At 38.8% G+C, this 26,835-nt stretch overlaps 1 protein-coding gene across 2 annotated transcripts in view; it reads left to right on the top strand.

Annotated features, from left to right (window-relative positions):
• LINGO2 (leucine rich repeat and Ig domain containing 2) overlaps positions 1-26,835 on the top strand; it is a 1,164,902-nt gene that overhangs the window by 963,649 nt on the left and 174,418 nt on the right. The window contains exon 1 of one of the 2 annotated variants that reach the window (XM_087444705.1): positions 21,279-21,396. The exons of the other annotated variant lie outside the window; for it this stretch is intronic. The gene's annotated coding sequence lies outside the window, so the exon portion shown is untranslated. Of the gene's footprint in view, positions 1-21,278; positions 21,397-26,835 lie in introns of those variants that run through there. 2 annotated transcript variants of the gene reach the window in all.

Raw genomic sequence — 26,835 nt, 5'->3', positions numbered from 1 at the left:
TTGAGCACCCAGGGGCTGAATCTGATAGCCACAGTCAAACAGAATAGTTTCAACAAGTTTGTAATTACATATCCTGGACTCCGGGAAGCTGGCATCCCCACCCCCACCCCCCATCCCCCCGTTACTCCAGTCTGTGAATGCTGGAGAGATGAGTTGTGCATGCATATAAGCAATAGGCAAGAGGCAAAAGGCGATATTTCAACTAGTATTCTTTTCCTTAATGTTCATTTGTAGAAGATGAAACAGCAAGAGATTTCTGTCAAAGACAAAAAAATGGAGTTGGAGCTAGAAGAAAGAGCTTTAGGAACCAATATTTTCTTAAAAGAAAATCATGCCTGAAGACAATGAATTAAAGCCAGACCATCCATTCTCAGCACTGTGAACTCAGAGCTCCTTTCTCCATCCTTCCCTGAAAGTTTCCCTTCAAAGCTCCTTTTTTGTATGTAAACTTATGGGTTTGATTACAGATTTACTATTCAAGGATTAATGTGTTTTTAATCACAGAAATATCCAACATGTAAGTTAAGATTACCCCAGTGTTGAAGTGTTTAAAATGAAGACAATGGGGCTTCCTACTTTGTAGGGTTCTTGTATGGACTCAGTGAGACAATGCATGGAAAGTGCTTAGCATAGTGCCTGGTGAGTCCTCAATTATGTCAGACAGAGCAGCAGCTGCTGCTGCAGTGGTGGTAGATGCTGCTTTTATTGTATTTCAGCCACAAGGGCTTCACAGGATCCAGAGGTCCGTTTCTTTGGTCACAGGACGATGTTGGAATTGGAAGGGGGAAAAAATGACAACAATTTACATATTTGGATAGCATGCAAATCCTATTGTCCTGGGTTTGGGGACTTCTGTCCATGCCCTGAAGTTGCTTTTTCTTTTCAGTATTCCTGGGTGCCCTGCAAGCCTCTCAGCCTCTGTGGTGCCTGCAACAATCACTCTCCACAATTTGTTGGGGTTTTAACATTGGTGGAGGATATTCCAGGAACAACCTCCACCCTGCTCAAGCCTGGCTCTAATTAGAACTGTTCTGGTGGAAAGGAGCAGGAATTTTAAAGCTAGAGTTAATAAGGATTAAGGAGATTGTGATGAAGGATTTCCTAATACTCTACTTCCTTCTGCAAGTTTGTTCCATTCCCATCCATGCAGATGGAGTTTTCCTGTTTCTTCATAGTCTCTGCTCCCACCCCTCTCTCCGATTTCAGGTTGTCCTTAGTTTTGGTTTACTGTGGTTATTATGGCCCTGCTTCTATAAGAACTTTCAATTTATTGTTGCACAGCTAATAGTAGTGTCTTAATAACGAAATACCAAATCTGGGGAAGATAAAGCTGATTGGCCCATCTTAGACTGAGTGTCTACCCACTGGTCCAAAAGCTGTTGTGGGATGGGGATGATGGTGTCCGTAGTCATCTGTCTAGGCAGTGTAATGGCCTCCCAAAGAATTCCATGTCCTAATCCCCAAAATCTCTGAATATGTTACCTTATATAGCAAAAGGGACTTTTCAGATTTCATTAAAATAAGGATCTTGAGATATAACGATTACCCTGGATTATCCAGGGTGGATCACTATAATCACGAGGGTGCTTATAAGGGAAAGAGGGAGGCAAGAGAGTCAGAGTCAGAGAAGATGTGATGATGAAAGCAGAGTTTGGAGTGGTGTGGGTCCATGAGCCAAGGAATGCAGGAAGCCTCTTGAAGCTGGAAAAGTCAAGGAAACAGATTCTCCCCTAAAGCCTCTAGAAAGAATGCAGCCCTCAGTCTCATTTTAGACTTTTGATCTCCCAAACTGTAAAAGAATAAATTTGTGTCATTTTAAGCCACTAAATTTGTGGCAATTTGTTACAGCAGCACCAGGAAGCTAATACACCACACTTTTTGGAAGTAAGAGCAGTTGCTAGAGGACATTATTGCCAGCCACCCTCCTCTATAATCTTAAGACCTTGGAGAAATCCAAAGTAGCTTCTAAATGTTTAGGGACCTCTTGCCTTACATTTTCTAGCTTTTTTTCTGCCTCTGAGTAGGCTGAATGAATAGCCACTAGGTTCTTACATCTCAGTACGAGCTGTCTTTGTTTCCTGAGGGTAATAACAACAACTTTGTGGGAATGTTTTTTTAATTTAAATAATACATATATATAAAGTTACTGATTACAATGTCTGGCACAGAGTAAATGCCAGTTATTATGAACCCTACCAATAAGATGTGAAATCTTAACGGTTGTCACTGAGACAAGCGACTAGACTGAATGACGTCTAAAGGCCGTATACTTCTTGCACATCTTTCATGGCTCAAATATTTTCTTATGTATCACTCATTTAGGCTTCACAACAACACGATAGGGTGTATTATCTCCATCTTATAGATGAGAAAACTGAGTCTCAGAGAAAGTAAATAACTTGCCCGTGAGTGGGAAAACCAAAGCTAGAATTCAAATGCAGGTCATTTGGCCTTAACAGTAAGTCTCTTTCTAGGTCATTGTGCAGACTCTCTCAGTGCAGCAAACCACCAGTCTCTAGAGCACTGCCCTCATTTCTAATGCGTGATACTTTAAAAGGTAATAATTAATGGATAAGAAAAAGCCGAGAAACACTTTAACATGAAAGCACTGAGTGTGTGAACATTGTCAAATATTCAGTAAGCATGCATATTGCCATGGACTGAATTGTATCCCCCTAAAATTCATATGTTGAAGCCCTAACCACTAGTGTGGCTGTATTTAGAGATAAGGCCTGTGAGGAAGTGATAAAGGTTAAATGAGGTCATAAGGGTGGCTCCCTAATCTGATAGGGCTGGTGCCCATATAAGAAAGAGAAGAGACACCAGAGTTCTCTCTCTTTCTTTACCATGTGAGGGTGCAGAGAGAGGGCAGCTGACTACTAGCCAGGAAGAGAGTCCTCACCAGAAACCAGATCAACCTGCATCTTGATCTTGGATTTCCCAGCCTACTGAACTGTGAGAAAATAAATTTCTGTTAAGTCCCCCAGTATATGGTATTTTGTTATGGTGGCCTGAGCAGACTAAGACACATATCCAATAGTCGCATCTCCTCTCTTCCTCTTGGTACAGTCATTCTGGTTTTCTTTTCAACTCCAGCTATTTCAATGCGTGTTCCTATAAATATGAAACACTGTTCTTCATTTCATGTCTAACATACATGCATTCATTCCACCAACATTTTTTGAGAGTAGAACTTGTGTTGCATGATGGAGATGCAAAATCAGGAAGGACAGACCACAAGTATTATGGTGGGGCTTCTGGCATAAAAATGTAGGACATATGTGTGTGTGCATGTGTATGCATACGCCTGTGTGTGTGTATACATGTACACATGTGTGAGATGCATGAGCAAGACATGAAGAGAAAAAAGAAAAAAGGATGATGAAAGCGGCAGAGTTAGCATTATAGATTGAACAGAATACAACAATGTCTGTTTACTCCCGTCTTAAGGAAAACACAATGCTCTTGGGTGAAGCCAGAGGAAGGAAAGGAACAAGGGCTTTAGAAAAGACAAGAAGAAGAAAGGTCCTTAAAGATGTCTCTGCTCTTCCAGACAGTTTCCGTCTTAGACTAACACCTGGTAACTTAGCTGGCTCCTACAAAAGATACTTCCACTCTCTGGTGCTTCAGATGGTTAATACAACAGAACCAGAGTCCTTCTCCAATTCTGCTGCTTAGCCTTCAAGCCCCGAGAGTGAACAGTGATAATTCTAGGAGCAGTGCAGATTTGTGGGTACTTTAAGGAGAACATGTAGAAAGGTTCAGCTATGGAATTTTTGTGGGAGTTAATCTTAACTTTGCAAATCACATATTTGACCACTGGAAGGCATTAAAGGATTTTTCGTTCCTTCTTTCCTGAACTACAGATTCTTGCTTCTGTCCTGGGAAAGGCCATGCATTGACTGTCACCAGACTTTCCAAACCTGTCTCCTTCTTTCTATCCTTAATACCACTATCTAGGCTTAGTCCATCATCACCTAATGCCAAGATAACTATTGCCAACATCCACATTCCAATCATTCTCTCCAACATAACAGACATGATCTTGTGACTCCCTGAGTAAAAAGTCACTTCAGTGACTTTCCCTTGCACTCTGCGTGAGGTCCAGTGTCTTCAGAGTGTCATAAAAGACCCTGAAAGCTTCAGCAGTACTGAAATATTTACAGTTCTCAGAAGGTGGCAAGCTCTGCCTTATCACTGATTCTTTGCACATGCTATCCTCTCTGCCTAGAAAGAACTTCTTCCTGTTTCTTTGCCTGAGTGCCCCTACATTCAAGTCTTTACTTAGCTACTAACACTTCCAGATAGCCTTCCTTAATTCCACAGAGGAGGAAACTCCTATGTGTTTCCAGAGCACCCAGAACTCGCATCACTTTGGATTGGGATTGTCTGTTTACTTATTTCCTATCACTAGAAAGTAGGTGCTGCAGGCAGGGACTGTGTATGGGTCATTGTTCATTGTTCATCTGCCATCAGTGTTCATTATGTTCACCCCAACCAACCTCTTTTCTGTGCCTCAAATATATGTCAAACCTTCTGCTAGCGCACTTATTCATTCATTCATCTAACCATTCATTCAAAAACACATATAGAATACCAAGTATTTGTCTGGAACTATTCCAGGTACTGAACACTTAGCAGTGAACACAACAGAAAGTAATTCTTGCCCTCCTGGAGCTTCCATTGTTGTGGCGCTGAGGCAGATAATGAACACAAGCAATAATGAAAATTTAGAAGATATAGATAACATAGGGAATGCTTATGGGTGGAGAGAGGTGCAATCTTAAATAAGGTGACCAGTGCAGGTCTCATTGAAAAGACAACATTTGAGCAGAGCATAGGAGAGAGCTAGACTTAACAGATATTTGGGGGAAAAAAGTAATCGAGACAGGAAGAAATGCAGGTGCAAAGTTCAAGCTATTATTTTTCTCATCTAGTAAATAAGTAAGCAAAATAAACTAAAACAACTCATTTTTTACCTTCCTCTCCCTTCCAGCTACCATTTCACTTTTCAGTTCTGGCTCCCATTCTGTATACAGTCTATGTCCTCAGCTATGTATTATATGCATTTATTTATTTGCCTCTTGTCTGTCCGCGTAGTAAGTTGCAAGCTTCATAGAGACAGAGACTTTGTCCATTTTATTCACTACGATATCACCAGAACCCAGAATAGTGCCTCAATGTATAATAGGCATTTGATAAATATTTTTTAAATTGATAAATTAGTGAATAATATGTTTTGAAAGAATAAATGAGGTAGAATTCCCTGTGCTTACTGACATATAATTGTTAAATATATTTTTTTCTGGTTTTGCTTCCATCAAGTCTTAACTTCTGAAAGGCTCATTTGGCTTCCACTATATTTAAAATACAGTAAAAATGAATCTTTTCTGCAAAAAAAATTGACTCAACTTCTCTCACCAGCTTTTCTTATTTTAAAGAATATTTTAATGTTAGCAAAAAAAAAATCAGAGTATAGATAATGGCTTGAGTTTGCTCAGGTAGTCTTTTTTGTTCTATGTGCTGCTGTCCCAACTCTATGGGACAGTGAGCTGAATGGTCAAAATATACAAATTAAAAATAAAAAGAAAATAATAAAGCTCTTTTACTCTTTAAAAAATAGTTACAAAATGTTTAGTGCATACATCAGTCAGAGAAGTGTTTTTTGTGGGGTTTTTTCGTGGATACAGGTATGTGATTCATTTGTAAATGGACAAGATATGTCTGAAGGATAAGATGTCTGAAGGGATTCTGGGTGGAAAACCACACATGGTTATTCTAGAGTTCTTTGTGAGGATACCTCCCACTATGTGGAGATGGAGCTGACAACTTTGTTTATTGATTATTTATATTGTCCCAAGTGCAGTACATGTGTGTTCTGATTGCTTTGTATTAGTGCAATTTAGTCTCACAAATCTTTAGGCCTTGCCCCAACCATTCGTATAATCACTTATACATACCTCCAGAGCAGTACGTGTTATATATGTGTTCCATATACATGGCTCTGCAGGTGTGTGACTTGGCTATATTGGAGACTATTTATAGCCACTCAGAATCAAGTCAGTGCCTTTGAAAAGCAGGCTATTAGCAATGCAAATTAAGAATAAATGAAACAATGATGTGCCTATTATAAGCTACTTGAGCTACTTAACACGTGAAGTGCATACTCTTTTTTTTTAATTTAAAATAATTTTTTCCAGCTTTTTTGAGTTATAATGGCCATATAACATTGTATAAATTTAAGGTGTACAATATAATAATTTGTTATACATATATATTGTGAAATGATTACCACAATAAGGTTAGGCAACACATCCATCACCTCACATAGTTACCTTTTCTGTGTATGTGTATGGTGGGATTTTTAAGATCTACTCTCTTAGCACAATACAGTATTGTAAACTATAGTCACCATGCTGTACATTACATCTCCAGAACTTATTCCCTTATTCATCTTATAACTGGAAGATTGTATCCTTTGACCAACATCTTTCCATTTTCCCCAACCCCCAGCCCTTGGCAACCACCAATATATTCTGTTTCTATGAGATTGTCTTTCTTAGATTCATTTATAAGTGAGATCATACAGTATTTTTCTTTCTCTGTCTGACTTATTTCGCTTAGCACAATCTCCTCCAGGTTCATCCACGTTGCTGCAGATAGTAAGATTTCCTTCTTTTTAAGGTTGAATATTCCAGTGTGTGTGTGTGCATGTGTGTGTGTGCGTGCGTGTGTGTGTGTGTGTGTGTGTGTAGACACCACATTCTTTATTCACCTATTGATGGACACTTAGGTTGTTTCTATGCCTTGGCTATTATAAATAATGCTGCAATGAGCCAATAAACATGGGAGTGCAGATATCTCTTTGAGATTCCAATTTCAATTTCTTTAGATATATATCCAGGAGTGGGATTGCTGGATCATATGGTAGTTCTCTTTAATTTATGGAGGAATCTCCATACTGTTTTCCATAATGGCTGTATCAATTGGAGGCATCCCACTTCCTGATTTCAAACTGTGTTACAAAGCTATAGTAATCAAAACAGTATGGTACTGGCATAAAAACATACACATAGGCCAATGGAACAGAATGAAGAGCCATAATATATACGCATATACACGCATATACAGTCAACTAATATTTGACAAAGGAGGCAAGAATACTCAATGGGGAAAGGATAGTCTTCAATATATGATGTTGGGAAAACTGGATAGTCATGCAAAAGAATGAAACTAGACCCCTATCTTACACCACTCACAAAAATTAACTCAAAATAGAGTAAAGACTTAAATGTAAGACCTAAAACCATAAAACTTTTACAAGAAAAGATACGGAAAAAGCTCCTTGACATTGGTCTGAGCAATGATTATTTGGATATGACATCAAAAGCACAAACAACAGAAGCAAAAATAAACAAATGGGACTACACCAAGTTAAAAAGCTTCTGCACAGCAAAAGGAACGATCAATAAAATGAAAAGGCAACCTACGGAATGGGAGAACATATTTGCAAACCATATATCGAATATGGGGTAATATCCAAAATGTATATTTTATACATTTTGGATATTACCCAAAGTATATTATTATAATTCATACAACTCAATAGTGAAAAAACCACAAATAATCCAATTGAAAAATGGGCAAAGGAGCTGAACAGACATTTTTCCAAAGAAGATATACAAATGGCCAACAGGTACATGAAAAGGTGCTCAGCATCACTCATCATCAGGGAAATGCAAATCAAAAGCAGATGAGATATGACCTCACACCTGTTAGAATGGCTATCATCAAAAAGATAAGAGATAAATGTTATTGAGGATGTGGAGCAAAAGGAACCCATGTCGGTGGGAGGTGGGTAGTCTTAAGATTAGGGAACTTGACTCTAGAGATTGGAGGGAAAAGGAAACAATTTTTTCTAGTTTCTAGGTTGTTTTTCTAAAGAGGCCTCCAATTACTATTTCCCACTACCTCAGATGTGCATAGAAGGAGTTCAGTCATACTACACTTATTAAGACTTCATGATTCTGGAGAGAAAGCACATTTCCTGCTCCTGTTTTACAAGCAAAATAAAATCTAATCTATTAAGCAAAAAAAAAACTCATTGGCTAATGGACCTTAAATTTCCAGGAGCATATCTGGCTTTAAGCTCAGCCTTTGTCTGGGCACAAATGATGTAATCAAGATACTCCCTCCTCAAACCTACAGCACATAGGATTCCCCTCCAGAGGGCAAGAAGGAGAGCTCTTTCCCAGAAGTTCAAGCATAAGTCTGACAGAATCAAGTCACTGTGGCCAGAGAAACGCTATGCTCAGGAGCTGATGTGGGTTAAGCATGGCCCACAGGAGAAGATAGGGAATAGTTACCAAAAAGGGCTGAAGGTTTGCTGGCTGGCAAAACCACCTCCTCACTCCTACAAAGACGCTTCCCAATGTGTAGGGAAGAAGATGACTACTATGCCCAAGCTAATTGTTTGCAAAGTTGGCTTCCTATTAGAATAGCCTGGGATGCTTTTTAATCCATGGGATGCCAATTTCAGCAACTTCTGCTTCAGTCATTATGGAGTAAGCTAGAACCAGACTTATTCTTTCACCATAATCAACTAGGAAACTGGACAAATATATAACAAAACTGTTTTCAAAAATTGGCAGTCAGAGAAAGACTATGCTCCCTTAGAGAAGGGGAACAAGCCAGATAAGTCTTGTTACCACCCAGAATTTATGCCTAGAGGAATTTTACAGATCATGGTGCAGAGATGGGGATCCCTAGCAGAGCAGGACGGTCATAAGGTCTTAAGAAGTTGAGTTGATGGGAATGAGAGGTTGAGGAAGCTGAGGTGTCTGGAATTTGCAGCACACAGAACTGGAGAGGAAGGAGCTGTATTGAGAAAAAGCTCCAAGAATCTGCATATACATTCCCTTGAGTCTTTTCCTGAATGATAAACCATATACACATAGGTTGAGATTCCACAGGCTGGAAAAAGCCAACTAGGAAGCCTTGTTCTTAACAGTTCCCAGAGTCACAAAGAATTGGGAGAAGTTTGAGTTCTGGCTGGAAAGAGATGAGAGTCTTCATTAACTGTCTGTGGCATTCAGTAGGGACCCCAAAAGAGTGACACTTGAGTAGGTAATTAAAGTACTGCAGAGTAGTAGGAGGAGAAGAAATAGCAGTTGTTCTTAATTGAGACAGGACTGGTAGAATCCAAAAGCCCATTTTTTTCCCCAAGATATGAGCACCCAACTTGAGAATATGGGAGAAAAAAAATAAAATATTATTGATAATACTATTGATTAGAGAAAAATCCATACATATTTGTGCAGTGTCAAATTTTACAGTCCTGGAAAGTGACACTTCTATTTTCTAAATTAAAAAAAAAAATTCTTCTGCATTCAATTTGTATACTCCCCTTCCTGCCCCCTCCCCGATATCAACAAAGTATAATCTTTTTCTTCCTTTACTTTCTTTCATAAATGCCATAAAGTCTTCCTGAGCATCGTTCTAACACAAATTAAAAAAGATCATCCCTCTTCTGAGCCATTTTATTTGAACGTCCCATGGCTTCCAAGCCTTCATGAGCACATATGAGACTGTTTTAGTATCATGAAGTCATAGGTGTGCACAATAATCATATTTCTTAATCACTGTGAGACAGTTATTGCACTAAGGCCATGTGTGCCCTATCTCATGTAACCTTAACAACAAACACATGGGATGGGAACTCTTATTAATCCTCCTTCTCTATTGAGGAAAGTGAGGCTTAGAGAACTGGTAGGTAGCAAAGCTAAGAGTTACACAAAAGCAATCTCACTCCAGAAAACAAGTTCTTCAGCTCCACTATACACATCTTGTTTTTGGTCTCTTCTTGATTAGAGGCTCCTTGTAGACAAAGGCTGTGTCTTTTTCATCTGCGTACATGCTGCACCTGGCATAGTGTTTTGTTTGTAGTTGGTTATTGGCAGACATTTGTTGAATGAATAAATACATGCCCTCATGAAAATTATAAGTAGCTTTTGAAAGGTGATACTGTTATGAGTCACACCTAGGTATAAGCAATGCCTACAGGGTAGGAGGTATATTATTGATGTATTCAGTGGTTTTGTGTCTGTAAACAACAGTTTTGTTGAATTGCTTTTGATTTTTTTTAGATCTTATTCTCTTTGCTCTGTGTTCCCATTGTACTAGGATTTTGAAGCAAAATATGCTTTTTTGACACATAAAGTGGATTATGTTTTCAGAGCCAGAAAATTTAGTGATCAATATTCTAATCATTACGTATGAAATTTCTTTACTGGAGTAAGGTTTGGTAAATTGAGAGATGGAAAATAACTAAAGTCATTGAAAAGGAGCCTCTCTCAGCTTCTCTAGAGGGAAAAATGCCAGTTCAAAAGGAATAAGGAAAAAAAGGAAAACAATTACAGTCAAAACCACAAGCTTTACAGGCTCAATGAGTTTTTATTTCAGAGTTCATTTTATTGCACTTATTTTTCCTTCCTTTAAGGCTAAACATGAATGGGGAACGGCATGGTAATAATGAATTTGAGATTGCAAATTTTTTTGGTTAAGCCACTATATGATTTGAACAGAGAAAACCAGGCATCTTTTGTGTAAAAGCTGGGAGTGAGTAGCAGAAGGAAAGCAATGAATGATCCCACATCCTTTTTGTACCTTGCATCCCTCCGCAGTCGACTCCTTAACCCCAAACTTTAGGCCCTGGATCTCCCAGCATGTGCCTCGAGTCTCTGCAGTGAAGAGCAGTGAAATAACAATTTAGTGTACCATTAACAAAGGTTTAACAGGAAAGAGACCAATAAAACACCATTGATCCACTTCTGGTTTGAACAAATATACAATGAACCATAAAAAACATTGTTCTTTAGAGGAATTGTAAATTTTATGACTCTGCACTTGACCTTATTTTATTTTATTATTTTATTTATTTATTTTTTTTGTGAGGAAGGTCAGACCTGAGCTAACATCCGATGCCAATCCTCCTCTTTTTTTTGCTGAGGAAGATTGGCCCTGAGCTAACATCCATGCCCATCTTCCTCTACTTTATATGGGATGCCACCATAGTGTGGCTTGACAAGTGGTGCGCCGGTGTGTGCCTGGGATCTGAACCTGCGAACCCTGGGCCGCCAAAGCAGAGCATGCACACTTAACCACTAAGCCACTGGGCCAGCCCTGACCTTATTTTAGAAGTCTGGGTTGCACTTAAAGCGTCTTTTTCAAAATTAGAAAAACTAACAATGAAAAACTAGTTTTCTAAGAAATTAACTCGGAGTAAGAAGATCCCAACTTGGGAGTTGCCCAGAGAAGAGTTTGGTGCTTACTGCATCCAAGAGCTCAAGTGACTGGAGGTAAAGCTTTCCCAAGGGTCCTGTGGGAGTCATACTCAGGTTGAAAAGCCAAAATTGTTAGTGGAGGAGAAATATCCAGTAATTCAGTGTGATGAGTGGGAGCCCTCTATCAGTACACAAGGCAAGAGATAGAGAACAAAAGAGATATGGAACTGATCAGGAGAGTGCAAGCAGATTGAGGGAGCAGTTCAAGGCCTGGGGCTGGAACCATCTGGCAAGATGCCAAGAGCTTGCCCTGATGATGTATTGCTAGCCACATGTATGGGAGGGGACCAGCCAGCTCAAGTGCATAAAGTAGTCCAAACACATTGCATATGTCTCCTCCGTTGATAACCTGATGTCAAGGTAGCCTTTACTTTCTTTGTACTCTCAAGACATTTATTGGTAATGCTCCAATGTAATTCAATATTTTTCATCTTTGACCATAGAATGGCTCTAGAGATATATAACCTGGCTCCAAATCTCAGCTTCCACACTTTCTGGCTGTGTATCCTCAGACAAATTGCTTAATGTCTCTACGTGTCTGTATTTTCATCTCTAAAATGGAGATAATATAAGTTTCCAGATCTCCTAACATTTTTAAGAAAAGTTAATGAGTAAATAAATGAAAAATTCTTAGAATAGTTTATGGCAAATAGTAGAATTAAAAAGTTATATTTTATTAATATATTCATTATCATATATTTTACTATAGTGTCTAGTACAGTGCCTGACACATTGTCAGTGATCTGTAAATATCCAGTGAATCAGTAAATAAAAGATCAAGAATACTAAATTTGGAAAGCACCTGCAGAGGTCAAAATAGTCACCTCCAGTTCAGATGAAAATGAACAGTATAGATAGGCACCAGCCTCTTCTTAAAAATTGTCAGTCCAATCTGGTCATTCCAATCTATGATAGGGCTAGTGGAATATGATTTCATTTTTTATTACATTTAAGCAAAGAATAATTTCCAACATTCAGAGAAAGTTTATTTTCTGATTAACTTGGCATTTTTGCCTTTAGATAAAAATATGGGCAGAATCATTACCTGAACAAATGCAAGCTGACCTACATACTTGCGTCTTGATCAATATTACAAGCCAGGGCCAAAAGACATCTTAATTCTGGGCTGCTCTGGAACCATTCTTGGTTACATCAGGAAGTCAAATCAGTCAAACTATTGTTAAGAGTTTTAATGAAATCTAGTGAATTGTAAATAGGCAAGTTGGAGCCCTTTAGGCAGAAAATTGGGCTGTAGGTATGTGGTGTGTGTGGTGGCGATTGTTGACTCTGTAGTCCACAAAGAAGGAAAAGTAACTTGGCATTATGATCTGTACTCTTGGTATTGTTGGTGGATCTTTGAACGTGTATAATTTTATTTATTTACTTTGTGTGTGTGTGTGTGTGTGTGTGTGTGTGTGTGTGTGTGAGGAAGACTGGCTCTGAGCTAACATCCATTGCCAATCCTTCTCTATTTTGTATATGGGATGCCACCACAGCATGGCTTGATGAGTGGTGCGTCGGTCTGTGCCGGGGGTCCAAACCTGCAAACCCCGGGCCACCGAAGTGCAACGTGCAAACTTAACCACTATGCCACCAGACTGGCCCCTACTTATTTATTTACTTTTGTCTTTGCTTAAGAACAAGTAAAAAGTCATTGAAAGAAGCAGCATATGGTACCTTCACATGGTACCTTCGCACATTACTCTTAAGCCTTGTGGTTCAATTCTCCTATATCTTCCCATCTGAATTCTACAGGTTATTTTGAGTGCATTTAAAATTTTCTGTCCTTTGGAAATTTTTAAACCATTGGATTATTTCAAATATCCTTATGGTATATTTAAAAAGGACAGGAAGACTTCATGTTTACATCACATTAATTTCAGGTTGTCATTAAGGATCTACTCATTATCAACCTCTTAGTGTGATGTTACTTCAGTAGTTCACACTCAAAGTCTCCCTTACCTTTGACTGTTCCCTCTTTCTCAGGTCCCACATAACCCCAGATTCTATTGACGCTTCCTTTTCAATGTCTCTCAAATCGAGAAGTAACTAACTCTTTTGTGTGGAATATTTATAATAGACTCATAAAATGATTTCTGCCTCTGGTTTCCTGCTCCTCTGATTGACTTTTCACACTCCTGCTAGAACTGTCTTCTAAAACACAAATATGGATATAACCTTCTCCAGCTTTAAAATTCCTAATTTATCGCTGTTGCTAAAAGGATAAAATCTAAACATCTCAGCCTTTATTTAGAGTGTTTCAGCACTTGGCTTCTCCCAAGTGAAAGCCACTCCCCCCATTTCATTCTCACCAGTGTTTAACAGTGCGCTCAAAAAGATGTTCTCCCATACCTCCATGTCAGTCTTCACTATGCCATCCCATACTTTTGTTGGGCTAACATGCAGGAACAATCATATCTAAGTTAAGCCCCATGTAAGTAATAAATTCTACGGCCACATACTGGGCTCTTAGAACCCCACCAAGACTGCCACCATCGAGTCATCTCCAGAATAGAGATTAGCGAACAAGGAGATATAAATAATGTAGAAAAAATATAAAATGTCTTCCTGAAAGGCACGTTTTAATCCATAGTAAAGGAATGGTTACATTTCATATTAAAATAAGCAGTGTAGTAGAATTGTTCTTGCTGTCTGATCTCCCTAGTATTTCTTCCTTCACTGGGGAAAAGCTCATTCCTTTACTGAAGCCATAGTACACCATATTTCTGCCTCCTTAGCTCCAGTTGGTTGATCTAGTGTGTATCTGACCCAAGCCAGGTGAATCAGTCTTTTCCTGTGATTTTTCAACCAGACTCTGGCATGAAAGACTATCACCATCATGTTAAAGATAAAAGACACGAGATATGAGAACTAGCAGTTGTGTGAGTAAGCAGGCTTAAAAGGTTGAAGCTTTATTGGTCTCACAGAGAGCAGAGATGAGCTGTGGGGGCTAGACAGCAAGAGAAGGGAAGGAACAGACTTAATGTTATTCAAGTCCCTAGTAAACGTGGCCCCTGAGTCATTCTTGGTCTCCCTGCATTTGTGTGAAGATTCCTTTTGTGCCTGAAGTAGTTTGGTATCGGTTTCTGTCATTTGTAACCAAAAGCGTGTGGGCAAAACTTGGGTATATTATGGAATTTGATTCAAACTGAGTTTGAATTCAATCAATCTTGAGTTTTTAGGATGTAAGATAAAATTCCGAAGGAATCCTGAATTCACAGCAGACCACTCAGTTCTTCCTGGATCTCTCAGAATATGACTCCCACTTTACTATTAGGGATATTTTTTATTGTTGTTACTGTTTTTGGAGCATATTTTTTTCCAACTTTATTGAGGCATACTTGACGAATAAAAATTGTATGTATTTAAGGCTTATAAGGTGATGTTTTGATATACATATACATTGTGAAATGATTGCCACAATCAAGCTAATTAACATATCCACACCTCACATATTTACAGTTTCGTGTGTTTCTGTGTGTGTGTGTGTGTGTGTGTGCGTGTGTGGTGAGAACACTTGAGACCAACTCTCTTAGCAAATTTCTCAGTATATAATGCAGTGTTATTAACTAAAGTCGCTGTACTGTACATAGATCTCCAGGACTTATTCATCTTGCATAACTGAACCTTTGTACCCTTCTACCAACATCTCTGCATCTCTCCCACCCTCCCTGCCCCTGGCAAGCGCCATTCTACTCTCTGCTTTTATGAGTTCGACATTTTAGATTCCACATATAAGTGAGATCATGCAGAATTTGTGCTTCCGTGTCTGGCTTATTTCACTTAGCATAATCTCCTCCAGGTTCATTTATTTTTTTTTTTTATTTTATTTATTTTTTTTTTTATTGCAGTAACATTGGTTTATAACATTGCAAAAATTTCAGGTGTACATCATTGTACTTCTATTTCTGCATGGACTACATCATGTTCACCACCAAAATACTAATTACAACCCATCACCACACACATGTACCGAATTATCCCTTTCACCCTCCACCCTCCCCCCTTCCCCTCTGGTAACCACCAATCCAATCTCTGTCCCTATGTGTTTGTTTATTGTTGTTATTATCTACTACTTAATGAAGGAAATCATACGGTATTTGGCCTTCTCTCTCTGACTTATTTCACTTTGCATTATACCCTCAATGTCCATCCATGTTGTCACAAATGGCTGGATTTCGTCGTTTCTTATGGCTGAGTAGTATTCCATTGTGTATATATACCACAGCTTCTTTATCCATTCGTCCCTTGATGGGCACTTAGGTTGCTTCCAAGTCTTGGCTATTGTGAATAAGGCTGCAATGAACACAGGGGTGCATGTACCTTTGCAAATTGGTGTTTTCAAGTTCTTTGGATAAATACCCAACAGTGGAATAGCTGGATCATATGGTAGTTCTATCCTTGATTCTTTGAGGAATCTCCATACTGTTTTCCATAGTGGCTGCACCAGTTTGCACTCCCACCAGCAGTGTATGAGAGTTCCCTTCTCTCCACATCCTCTCCAACACATGTTGTTTCCTGTCTTGTTAATTATAGCCATTCTGACAGGCGTGAGGTGATATCTCATTGTAGTTTTGATTTGCATTTCCCTGATAGTTAGTGATTTTGAACATCTTTTCATGTGTCTGTTGGCCATCTGTATATCTTCTTTGGAGAAATGTCTGTTCAGGTCTTTTGCCCATTTTTAATTGGGTTGGTAGTTTTTGTTGTTGAGATGCATGAGTTCTTTATATATTTTGCACTTTCAGCCCTTACCAGATGTATGGTTTGCAAATATGTTTCCCCAATCGTTAGCTTGTCTTTTCGTTTTGTTGATGGTTTCCTTTGCTGTGCAGAAGCTTTTAGTTTGATGTAGTCCCATTTGTTTATTTTTTCTATTGTTTCTCTTGCCCGGTCAGATGTGGTGTTAGAAAAGATGTTGCTAAGACCGATGTCGAAGAGCGTACTGCCTATGTTTTCTTCTAGAACTTTCACAGTTTCAGGTCTTACATTCAAGTCTTTAATCCATTTGGAGTTAATTTTTGTGTATGGTGTAAGGTAAGGATCTACTTTCATTTTTTGCATATGGCTATCCAGTTTTCCCAACACCATTTGTTGAAGAGACTTTCTTTTCCCCATTGTATGTTCTTGGCTCCTTTGTCAAAGATTAGCTGTCCATAGATGTGTGGGTTTATTTCTGGGCTTTCGATTCTATTCCATTGATCTGTGTGTCTGTTTTTGTGCCAGTACCATGCTGTTTTGGTTACTATAGCTTTGTAGTATATTTTGATATCAGGGAGTGTGATACCTCCAGCTTTGTTCTTTTTCTCAGGATTCCTTTAGCTATTCGGGGTCTTTTGTTGTTCCATATGAATTTTAGGATTCTTTGTTCTATTTCTGTGAAAAATGTTGTTGGAACTTTGATAGGGATTGCATTGAATCTATAGATGGCTTTAGGAAGTATGGACATCTTAACTATGTTAATTCTTCCAATCCAAGAGCACGGAATATCTTTCCATTTCTTTGTGTCTTCTTCAATTTCTTTCAGAAATGTTTTATAGTTTTCGGTGTACAGATCTTTCACCTCTTTGGTTAAATTTATTCCTAGGTATTTTATTCTTTTTGTTGCAATTGTAAATGGGATGGTATTCTTAATTTCTCTTTCTGCTACTTCGTTGTTAGTGTGCAGAAATGCGACTGATTTTTGTATGTTGATTTTGTATCCTGCAACTTTACCATATTCGTTTATTACTTCTAAAAGATTTCTGGTGGATTCTTTAGGGTTTTCTATATATAAAATCATGTCATCTGCAAATAGTGACAGTTTCACTTCTTCCTTTCCAATTTGGATCCCTTTTATTTCTTTCTCTTGCCTGATTGCTCTGGCTAGGACTTCCAATACTATGTTAAATAGGAGTGGTGACAGTGGGCATCCTTGTCTGGTTCCTGTTCTTAGAGGGATAGCTTTCAGTTTTTCACCATTGAGGATGATATTAGCTGTGGGTTTCTCATATATGGTCTTTATTATGTTGAGGTACTTTCCTTCTATACCCATTTTATTCAGAGTTTTTATCATAAATGGATGCTGGATCTTGTCAAATGCTTTCTCTGCATCTATTGAGATGATCATGTGATTTTTATTCTTCATTTTATTAATGTGGTGTATTACGTTGATTGATTTGCGAATGTTAAACCATCCCTGCATACCTGGAATAAATCCCACTTGATCATGGTGTATAATCTTTTTAACGTATTGTTGTATGGGATTTGCTAGTATTTTGTTGAGGATTTTTGCATCGATGTTCATCAGTGATATTGGCCTGTAATTTTCTTTTTTTGTGTTGTCCTTGTCTGGTTTTGGTATCAGGGTAATGTCAGCTTCGTAGAATGAGTTAGGGAGCTTCCCCACCTCCTCAATTTTTTGGAAGAGTTTGAGAAGGATAGGTATTAAGTCTTCTTTGAATGTTTGGTACAATTCACCAGGGAAGCCGTCTGGTCCTGGACTTTTATTTTTGGGGAGGTTTTTGATTACTGTTTCGATCTCCTTACTGGTGATTGGTCTATTCAAATTCTCCACTTCTTCTTGATCCAGTTTTGGAAGGTTGTATGATTCTAAGAATTTATCCATTTCTTCCAGATTGTCGAATTGGTTGGCATATAGTTTTTCATAGTATTCTCTTATAATCTGTTGTATTTCTGAGGTGTCTGTTGTAACCTCTCCTCTTTCATTTCTGATTTTACTTATTTGTGCCTTCTCTATTTTTTTCTTGGTGAGTCTAGCTAAAGGTTTGTCTATTTTGTTGATCTTTTCAAAGAACCAGCTCTTGGTTTTATTAATTTTTTCTATTGTTTTTGGTCTCTATTTCATTTATTTCTGCTCTGATTTTTATTATTTCCTTTCTTCTACTGATTTTGGGCTTTGTTTGTTCTTCTTTTTCCAGTTCCTTTAGGTGCATTTTTAGATTGTTTATTTGAGATTTTTCTTGTTTGTTGAGATAGGCCTGTATCGCTATAAACTTCCCTCTTAGAACCGCTTTTGCTGTATCCCATAAATTCTGGCATGTCGTATTTTCATTTTCATTTGTCTCCAGGTATTTTTTGATTTCTTCTTTGATTTCTTCGTTAACCCAGTCGTTGTTCAGTAGCATTTTGTTTAATCTCCATGTATTTGTGGCTTTTCTGATTTTCTTCCTATAGTTGATTTCTAGTTTCATACCGTTGTGGTCAGAAAAGATGGTTGGTATTATTTCAATCTTCTTAAATTTATGGAGACTTGTTTTGTGGCCTAATATGTGATCAATCTTGGAGAATGTTCCATGTGCATTTGAAAAGAACGTGTATTCTTCGGTTTTTGGATGGAATGCTCTGTATATATCTACTAGGTCCATCTGTTCTAAGGTGTCGTTTAAGGCCAATGTTTCCTTATTGATCTTCTGTTTGGATGATCTATCTGTTGGTGTAAGTGGAGTGTTAAAGTCCCCTACTATTATTGTGTTACTGTCTATTTCTGTTTTTATGTCTGTTAATAATTGCTTTATATATTTAGGTGCACCTACATTGGAGTGCGTAGATATTTACAAGTGTTATATCCTCTTGTTGGATTGTTCCCTTGATCATTATGTAATGCCCTTCTTTGTCTCTTTTTACAGTTTTTGTTTTAAAGTCTATTTTGTCTGATATGAGTACTGCTACCCCAGCTTTCTTTTCATTGCCATTTGCGTGGAGTATCTTTTTCCATCCCTTCACTTTCAGTTTGTGAGTGTCTTTAGGTCTGAAGTGTGTCTCTTGTATGCAGCATATATATGGGTCTTGTTTTTTTATCCAGTCAGCCACCCTATGCCTTTTAATTGGGGCATTTAGTCCATTGACGTTTAAAGTAGCTATTGATAAGTATGTACTTACTGCCATTTTTTAACTTTTTTATTTTTTTTTCCTCAGTGTTTAAGTAGTCCTTCTCTGTTCCTACTTCTTCTATACAGAATTGATGGTCACTTTAGTTTGACCTCTGTCTGAAAGCTGTACTCTTTAACTACCCTCCTCCCTCCTTTTATGTTTTTGATATCATATCTAACCTCTTTTTTGTGCATTTGTATCCATTACGTTCTAATCGTGGAAATAGATAATTTTTCCTATTTGTGGTCTTCTCTTTTCCCCTTAAATCAGTCCCTTTAACATTTCTTGTAACACTGGTTTCTTGGTGACAAACTCCTTTAATTTTTGCTTATCTGGGAAAATTTTGATCTCTCCTTCCATTTTGAACGATAACCTTGCCGGGTAGAGTATTCTTGGCTGTAAGTTTTTTCCTTTTAGCACTTTAAATATATCGTGCCATTCTCTTCTAGCCTGTAAGGTTTCTGCTGAGAAGTCAGCTGATAGCCTTATGGGGTTTCCTTTGTATGTAACTTGACATTCTCTTGCGGCTTTTAGGATTCTCTCTTTATCTTTAATTCTGGACATTTTGATTATGATGTGTCTTGGTGTGGGCCTCTTTGGGTTTATCTTGTTTGGGGCTCTCTGTGCCTCCTGTACCTGGATGTCTGTTTCCTTCCTTAGGTTAGGGAAGTTTTCATCTATTATTTCTTGAAATAGATTCTCTGCCCCCTTGTCTCGCTCTTCTCCTTCCGGGACACCTATAACATGGATGTTAGTGCGCTTGATGTTGTCCCAGAGGTCCCTTAGACTGTCCTCACTCTTTTTAATTCTTTTCTCTTTTACCTGTTCACCTTGGGTAATTTCTTCTAGTCTTTCTTCCAGCTCACTGATCCGTTCTTCTGTATCCTCTACTCTGCTTTTGAGTCCCTCTAATGAGTTTTTCATTTCCAGTATTGTATTCTTCATTTCTGATTGGTTCTTTTTATATCTTCCATTTCTTTGTTGACATTCTCACTGAGTTCATCTATTCTTCTCCCCAGATCAGTGAGCATCCTTAACACTCTTAGTTTGAACTCTCTGTCAGGTAGGTTGCTCATTTCTGTTTCACTTAGTTCCTTTTCTGGGGTTTTGTCCTGTTCCCTTACTTGGAATGTATTCTTTTGCCTCCTCATTTTGCCTCTTTCCCTGTGCTTGTGTCTACGTATTAGGTAGGTCAGCTTCGTCTCCTGCTCTTGGATAGGTGACCTTATGTAAGTGATGGCTTAGGAGGCTTCCAGTGTGCTTCCCTCAGTTCTCAATGTTCCAGGGGTGGCCCCTATGTGGGCTACGTGTGTCCTTCTATTGTGGCCTGTTAGCTCTCCCTATAGGCGCCCAGGGAGGCTGAGTTATGCTCCTGGCCAGCTGTTGTAATGCTCAGCTGCTTGTAGTTGTTGTGGGCCCTTCAGTCTCTTTATCAGGTGTGGGGAGCCCCAGCACAGTTGGCTGTAAGTTCTAATACCACATTTGTGTTGCAGTATTTCTTTTAAGTGAGTAGGCCCCCAGTGTGGCAGGTTGTTAGGCTCAGGGCCTTAGAATTGCTGTAAACCTCTAGCCTATTAGGTCTCTTGTCAGCTCTCTGAGGATTGCAGCTGGGTGGGGCTGGCCTCAGGCATGGGAGCACCCAATTGTTTCAGGCTTTGGAAGGTGGGGCAAACCTCCTATGTGGGTCTTTGAGAAGCACAAGTCTTCTGCAGCTGACAAGCCCTGCCGCCCACAGGTCCACACACACAGTCAACACAGTCCTGCCCCGTGTGAGCGCCCCGACCTCCCCAAGCGGACCCAGTCTCTCCACGGCGGGAGCCCCACACACTCCGCCACCACCCCACACTCTCCACCCGCTCCTTGTGCACACCCTGCCCCGCTCAAGTCAGCTCAGTTGCCAGGCTGCAGAAAATCCAGTCACCAATCTATGCAGGCCCACACGTTGCCTGAGGGCTTGTTGTTAGGTGGGGCCAGTCTCTAGGGTGGGCTGCCTGCCTTGGCTGAGCTGGATTAAATCGGTGCTCTAGCGGGTGGAGCAGACCCTGGGCTAGCAGGCCTCAGGGAGAACTCCAATGGCGTCTGTGTCAGCACGCTCACACCAGGCCACAACAATGGCCGCCGCCAATGTCCCAGTCCCTGGAGAGGTCTCACCCCTCACCGAGATGCACTCAGGGCCTATTAGGTGAGTCTCTTGTCACCAAAGCAGTGTGCACCTTTCTTTCTGGTGATTTTAGGATGCTTTCTGGCACGGGTGAGTTTGTGCGCGGGCCCTTTAAGAGCCAGTTTTAGTTTCTTTGTGAACCGGGTTTTCTGGGGGTGCTCCCCAATGCTTTAGTAGCAGGCAAGGTCAGATATTATGCCACTGGTGTCGATTGTGCTGGGTCCACAAAATGCCCACAGCGGGGGCGCTCCCCGGCTCAGGACCCCGCGCCTCCAGGGAGGGTGCGTACCTGTGAGCTGCTCCCGGCCGTGGCGGCTGGCGGCTTGTGAAGGCGGCGTTTTTCCTCTCCAGAAGGGAGTCTCTGCCTCTTCCACCCCAGTTAGGATTGTCCGTTGTTGCAGGAGTTCCTCTCATCCAGTTTTCAGTTCTGTCTCAGGGGTAATTTTTCCACGAGTAGTTGTAAATTGGCTGTGTCCACGGGAGGAGGTGAGTTCAGAGTCTGCCTACGCCGCCATCTTGACTCCGCCTTCCAGGTTCATTTATGTTGTTGCCGATGGCAAGATCTCCTTCTTTTTTAAGGCTGAATAATATTTCACTGTGTATGTGTGTGTGTGATACATATATTATATATAAAATCACACTATATATAATATATTTTTTATTATATTTTCTTTTTCCTTATCCATTCATCCACTGATGGACACTTAGGTTGTTTCCATATCTTAGCTGTTGTGAATACGCTGCAATGAACATGGGAGTGCAGATACGCCTTGAGATTCTGATTTCATTTCCTTTAGATACGTATCCAGAAGTGGGATTGGTGGATCACATAGCAGTTCCATTTCTAATTTTTGAGGAATCTTGCTAGCGTTTGCTATCTTTTGTCATTTTGATAATGCCATTTTAACATATTTTAGTGAAATATTTTGAGGAATGCTTTTTTATGACACTTGGGGAAAATTGTCAATACTTCTTGCTGGCCAGTGATGAACTGGAAAGAGTAGATTGTTAGTATTATTAAATAAATTAGAAAATGTTGAGTGAGTTTTTACAGAGAGGGAATGAAATGATGAAAATAGCTGGTGATGAAAAGTTCTGAAGTTTAATTTGGTAATATTCTCACAGAATCTAAGACATGAGATCATTGGTGTCTGAATTCTGCATCCTACTGGATAATGTAAGTTAAAAATCTATGCTAGCTTGTTCCTATTATACGTGACTCCTTCTCATTTGATTTGCAATATAAATGGAGACAGGAAATTGTAATAATTGATTTCCTTTCTAGCTTTAGAAGGATCACTCGATTTCTGTCTCTAATTTTTTTCATCAGCAAAAATGAAGCTAATACTGTCTCTTACATTATACTAGTACTAAATAATTTTTAATGAGTTTTTATTTAAAATATGTACCTCTTTCATGCGGTTTCAAATGAAAAATCATTATAGTTCCACTTATATCTTTTTTACTTTAATTGGCAAAATGACTGTGGAAAACAATATTAAAGTTCCTTGCCAACAATTTTTTTCTTCTTAATTGTATTCTTAGCATCATTCATCCAAATATCTTTCTTACTTATTGTAAGCCTGTTTTTTTTTGTTTGTTTTTTTGTTTTTTTCAAGGGTCCTGGGGGCCTAAGGCACAAATGACTTTCCTTGAGAAATCTTACTGACCATCAGTTTTCATAAATAAGAACAAAGTTATATTTATACAACTTAAAACCTGTTAGAATTATTTCACTCTGTAAAAGTATCACCTGTTTATTTTATTGTCTGAATCTTGCCCTCCATGTCCTTCAGCATTTGGCTGGAACATTGGTCTAGCTGTTGATGCAACAGGTGAGATTCTGTGGGGCCCAGGGCTGACTGGGAAAGTCCCCACCTGAAAACACTGGGGAAATCAAAATTGGAAGAGTAAGTAACGTCAAACACTGTTCAGGGACATGGATGTCAAAAATACTAGGAAGGGAACCAAGAAGATAGTGAAATCCTGGTGGACCAGAGAGGCTAATAAATCAGGATACGGACCCAAAAGCCAGCAATCGGTGTGGTTTCTGACACTCAGTTCATTCATTCGTTCATGGAGTAGCTATCGTTTGATATTACCAGGCATTGTTTTAGGCATTAAAGATAAAATAATGCACAAAATGGGAACAAGTTACCCCTCTTTAGAAGCTATCCTTAAATATTCGGTGAATAAATGAATGGGTATAGAAGAATGAATAAATTAAAAATGCACATTGGCAGAGTATCAAGTCACTGCGCAGAAAATTACTGCAAGCCAGAGTCCTCTCTCAAGATATCACACAAGATGAGATTATTTCTATTGGAGTCCAATAGACTTCAGCCAATGCAAGCAATATACTGACATGCTCAGTTCAGCAGATCTTCCCTGCCTCCTAGAACATTAAACAATGATCCTATTAACCTCAATGTTCTAGAGTCACTAATTTCTTTTCACAGTTGCTATAGATTCCGTTCTGTAAGGCAGCATATTCCCAGGGAACTGTATTCCCCGACCACTGGGAAGTCACAGTATCATGGCAGCAATCATTGGAACCAGGATCTCACATTCAATGAGTCTGGATTAGGAGCTCCCCATCTGTTACCTCTGTTGAACAGACATCTGTCTTCTTTTTATAGTTAAAAAAGAATCTCAGTTACCCCATACCTATGGGTAATAGGTTACCTTATAAGAGAGGGCAAAGGAGCTTTATTCAATTATGGCAAATCTTCTTAGTTACCTGAAGCTTATTGGAAACAATTTTTATTATCTTTATTTAGCTAAGCAATCCTGAGAGCAGGAAACGCCATTTGGTTCTTTGTTGATCAGACTTCCAAGTAATCTCAGGAAATCCCAGAAGGCTGTAAAGAAATTTAAAAGTTCATTTGTATTTTTAAACTAATCATTTTTTTCCTAATGTTCAGGTATGAAAATCAACAAAATTTAATATCAGAAAAATGGTCCATAAATCAATCTAAGAAAAAAGAAAATCAGCACAGATGCCCATTAAACCTTGCTTGAAACAAAGAATTAATTTTGTAGCCAAGGAGACTTTTACTTAAAATATGCCATAACATAGTTTCAGCATTTTACAATGTGGGTGGCCACCTTCAAAGAGCTTGAATGTTTGTTATCTAGGCCAGTATCTTGGCCGAGTGCTTGGGAAACAAACTGTATAACCAGGAGGTTGCTGGGTGAGCACAGGATTATGGCAAGGACAGGGATAGGGAGTAACTGGACAGTTATTGATGCAGTATATACGCTAGGAGAAAAGAACACACAGTTTGGAATCACTGTAACTTTAATTTAAAGTTTTTTGTTCCTCTAAGAAATTCTTTAAGCTATCTGAGCTCCAGTTTTCTCATCTAAAAAAATGTAAACAAGAATACATGCCTTATAGAGTTGTGAAATTTAAATAAGATAATGCATATAACACAGCCTACTGTTTGATTCATAGAAAGTTCTCGGTAAGTTACAATATTAGCTAGCATTATCATTATCATCATCGTTATTATTATAATTTATCCCAGTAGCCTAAAGATACATCCTTGCTACATTAAAGAGTTCATTTTTTTTTTTTTTTTTTTAGTGGTTGGTATGCCCTAGTCCACCTGATGCCATGACTCTTCTCTGGATATTGTTGGCTAAATACTAATAATTTTATACCTGTCTAATCTCCATTTTTCTACTTTAGCAGTTTGCAGTTTAGCAATTCTTTTCCTTTATGGCATCACAGAAAAACTTATATTAACTTATGTTTTGATCTACCTGAGATTTGAGAGACATGCTATTTTTCACTGAAAAAGTTAAACCTCTCTGACTTTCATTTGCAGAATTGGAATAACAATGCCTGTGTGATAAGATGGGTGTGGATATTTTATGATTGAATGAGAGAACATATTTAAAAATGCCTAGCACATTGCCTGGTACATAGTAGGTTCTTTAACAATGCTGATTGGATCTACTGCATATTTAAAACCCATTCGGGGCTGGCCCCGTGGCATAGAGGTTAAGTGTGCACACTCCATTGCTGGCGGCCCAGGTTCGGATCCGGGCGTGCACTGGCACACCTCTTGTCAGGCCATGCTGTGGTGGAGTCCCACATAAATTGGAGGAAGATGGGCACAGATGTTAGCTCAGGGCCAGTCTTCCTTGGCAAAAAGAGGAGGATTGGCATGGATGTTAGCTCAGGGCTGATCTTCCTCGCAAATAAATAAATAAATAAATAAAAATCATTCATTGGAGTGGTTATTGTCACTGAATTATTTGAGTCCTCTTAGTTTCTGTTGAAGGGAGTAGCATTTTTCTACTCCGGCATTGTCTCTGGTTTAGGGAGCATATTCTGTACTTTGAAGCCACCATGTCTGATATTATTCTTCTCCTCAATATGTAGTTAAGAGGTACATAAGAGGAAATGGGAAAAACCCTTTAGTCCCAGAAAGCAAGAATAGAATCCCCAAAACTTAAAGAAGGGATTCAAAGCAGTAGTGGTTAGTCTTCTGGACGTACTACCATGTATCACTATGTCCTCAAATCCAGAGCTGATTTTGTCTTAATTATAAGGAGTTACATCCATCAGCATGTAATTTAATATTTATTCTGCCATTTCAATGGAGCATATTTTACAGAAAAAATTCACTTCCACAAACATATATTGTGCATATCCTGTATGCAAAAGTTTCAAGCACAGAGTAGCATAATCAATTTTGTGTTTTAAAATGATCATTCTGACTATTGTGTAGAGACTGAAGGAGAAAGCAGGAGTAGACATAAGGAAAGATGACTTGTTAGGATTGCACGCAAAGAGAAAACGGAGAGCTTGAATGAGAACATACGGGAGAGTCTGATAGGCATAACCCTTCAGGACTGATCCTTTCATTTAGCCTGTGGTTTCTCAGAGACCTGGCTTCCACTACTTCTGGATTCCTGGCTATGTCCCAGGTTGTTGAATTTGCTGGAAATCTAAGCACAGGGCAATTGGCTTCATATAGTAAATTGATTGTATTATCAAGATAAACTTGTTTCCCCAAAGGTGGAAACCATTACGTGTCAATGGCTTACATATTTTTCTTATTTTTTTCTTTAATGAATCTTAATGCTCTCAGAGAAATTGTCTACAAATAAATAAACCACCAATAAATAAAGTACAAATAATGAGAATTTCTGACTGGAATTCACAGGGGAGAATTAAAATCCAGTAGCAGTTGCAATATACAATATTTTTTGCTTCTGCCTTCTCACGGCTAGGGATTCAGTGATTGAAAAATAAAGCAAATTATTTCTAAAACTTCTGCTAAGAGTAAGAAATGAAACAGGTTCAGTGTTAGTTTTTTTTTTTTTTCCCAATTTTCTTCATTAGAGAAAAACTGTCTTTCATTCCAACCTGATATTGTGTTCTTCCTTGTAATCCAATATTAGGGCATTATTAGGAGGGGATTGTTATCTCTGTAAATGTAGTTG

This window comes from Ceratotherium simum, chromosome 20 (genome assembly GCF_057802395.1).
Source record: "Ceratotherium simum simum isolate JZ-2026a chromosome 20, ASM5780239v1, whole genome shotgun sequence".
NCBI classification, from domain to species: domain Eukaryota; kingdom Metazoa; phylum Chordata; class Mammalia; order Perissodactyla; family Rhinocerotidae; genus Ceratotherium; species Ceratotherium simum.
This window is presented reverse-complemented; position numbering and strand designations above follow the sequence as displayed.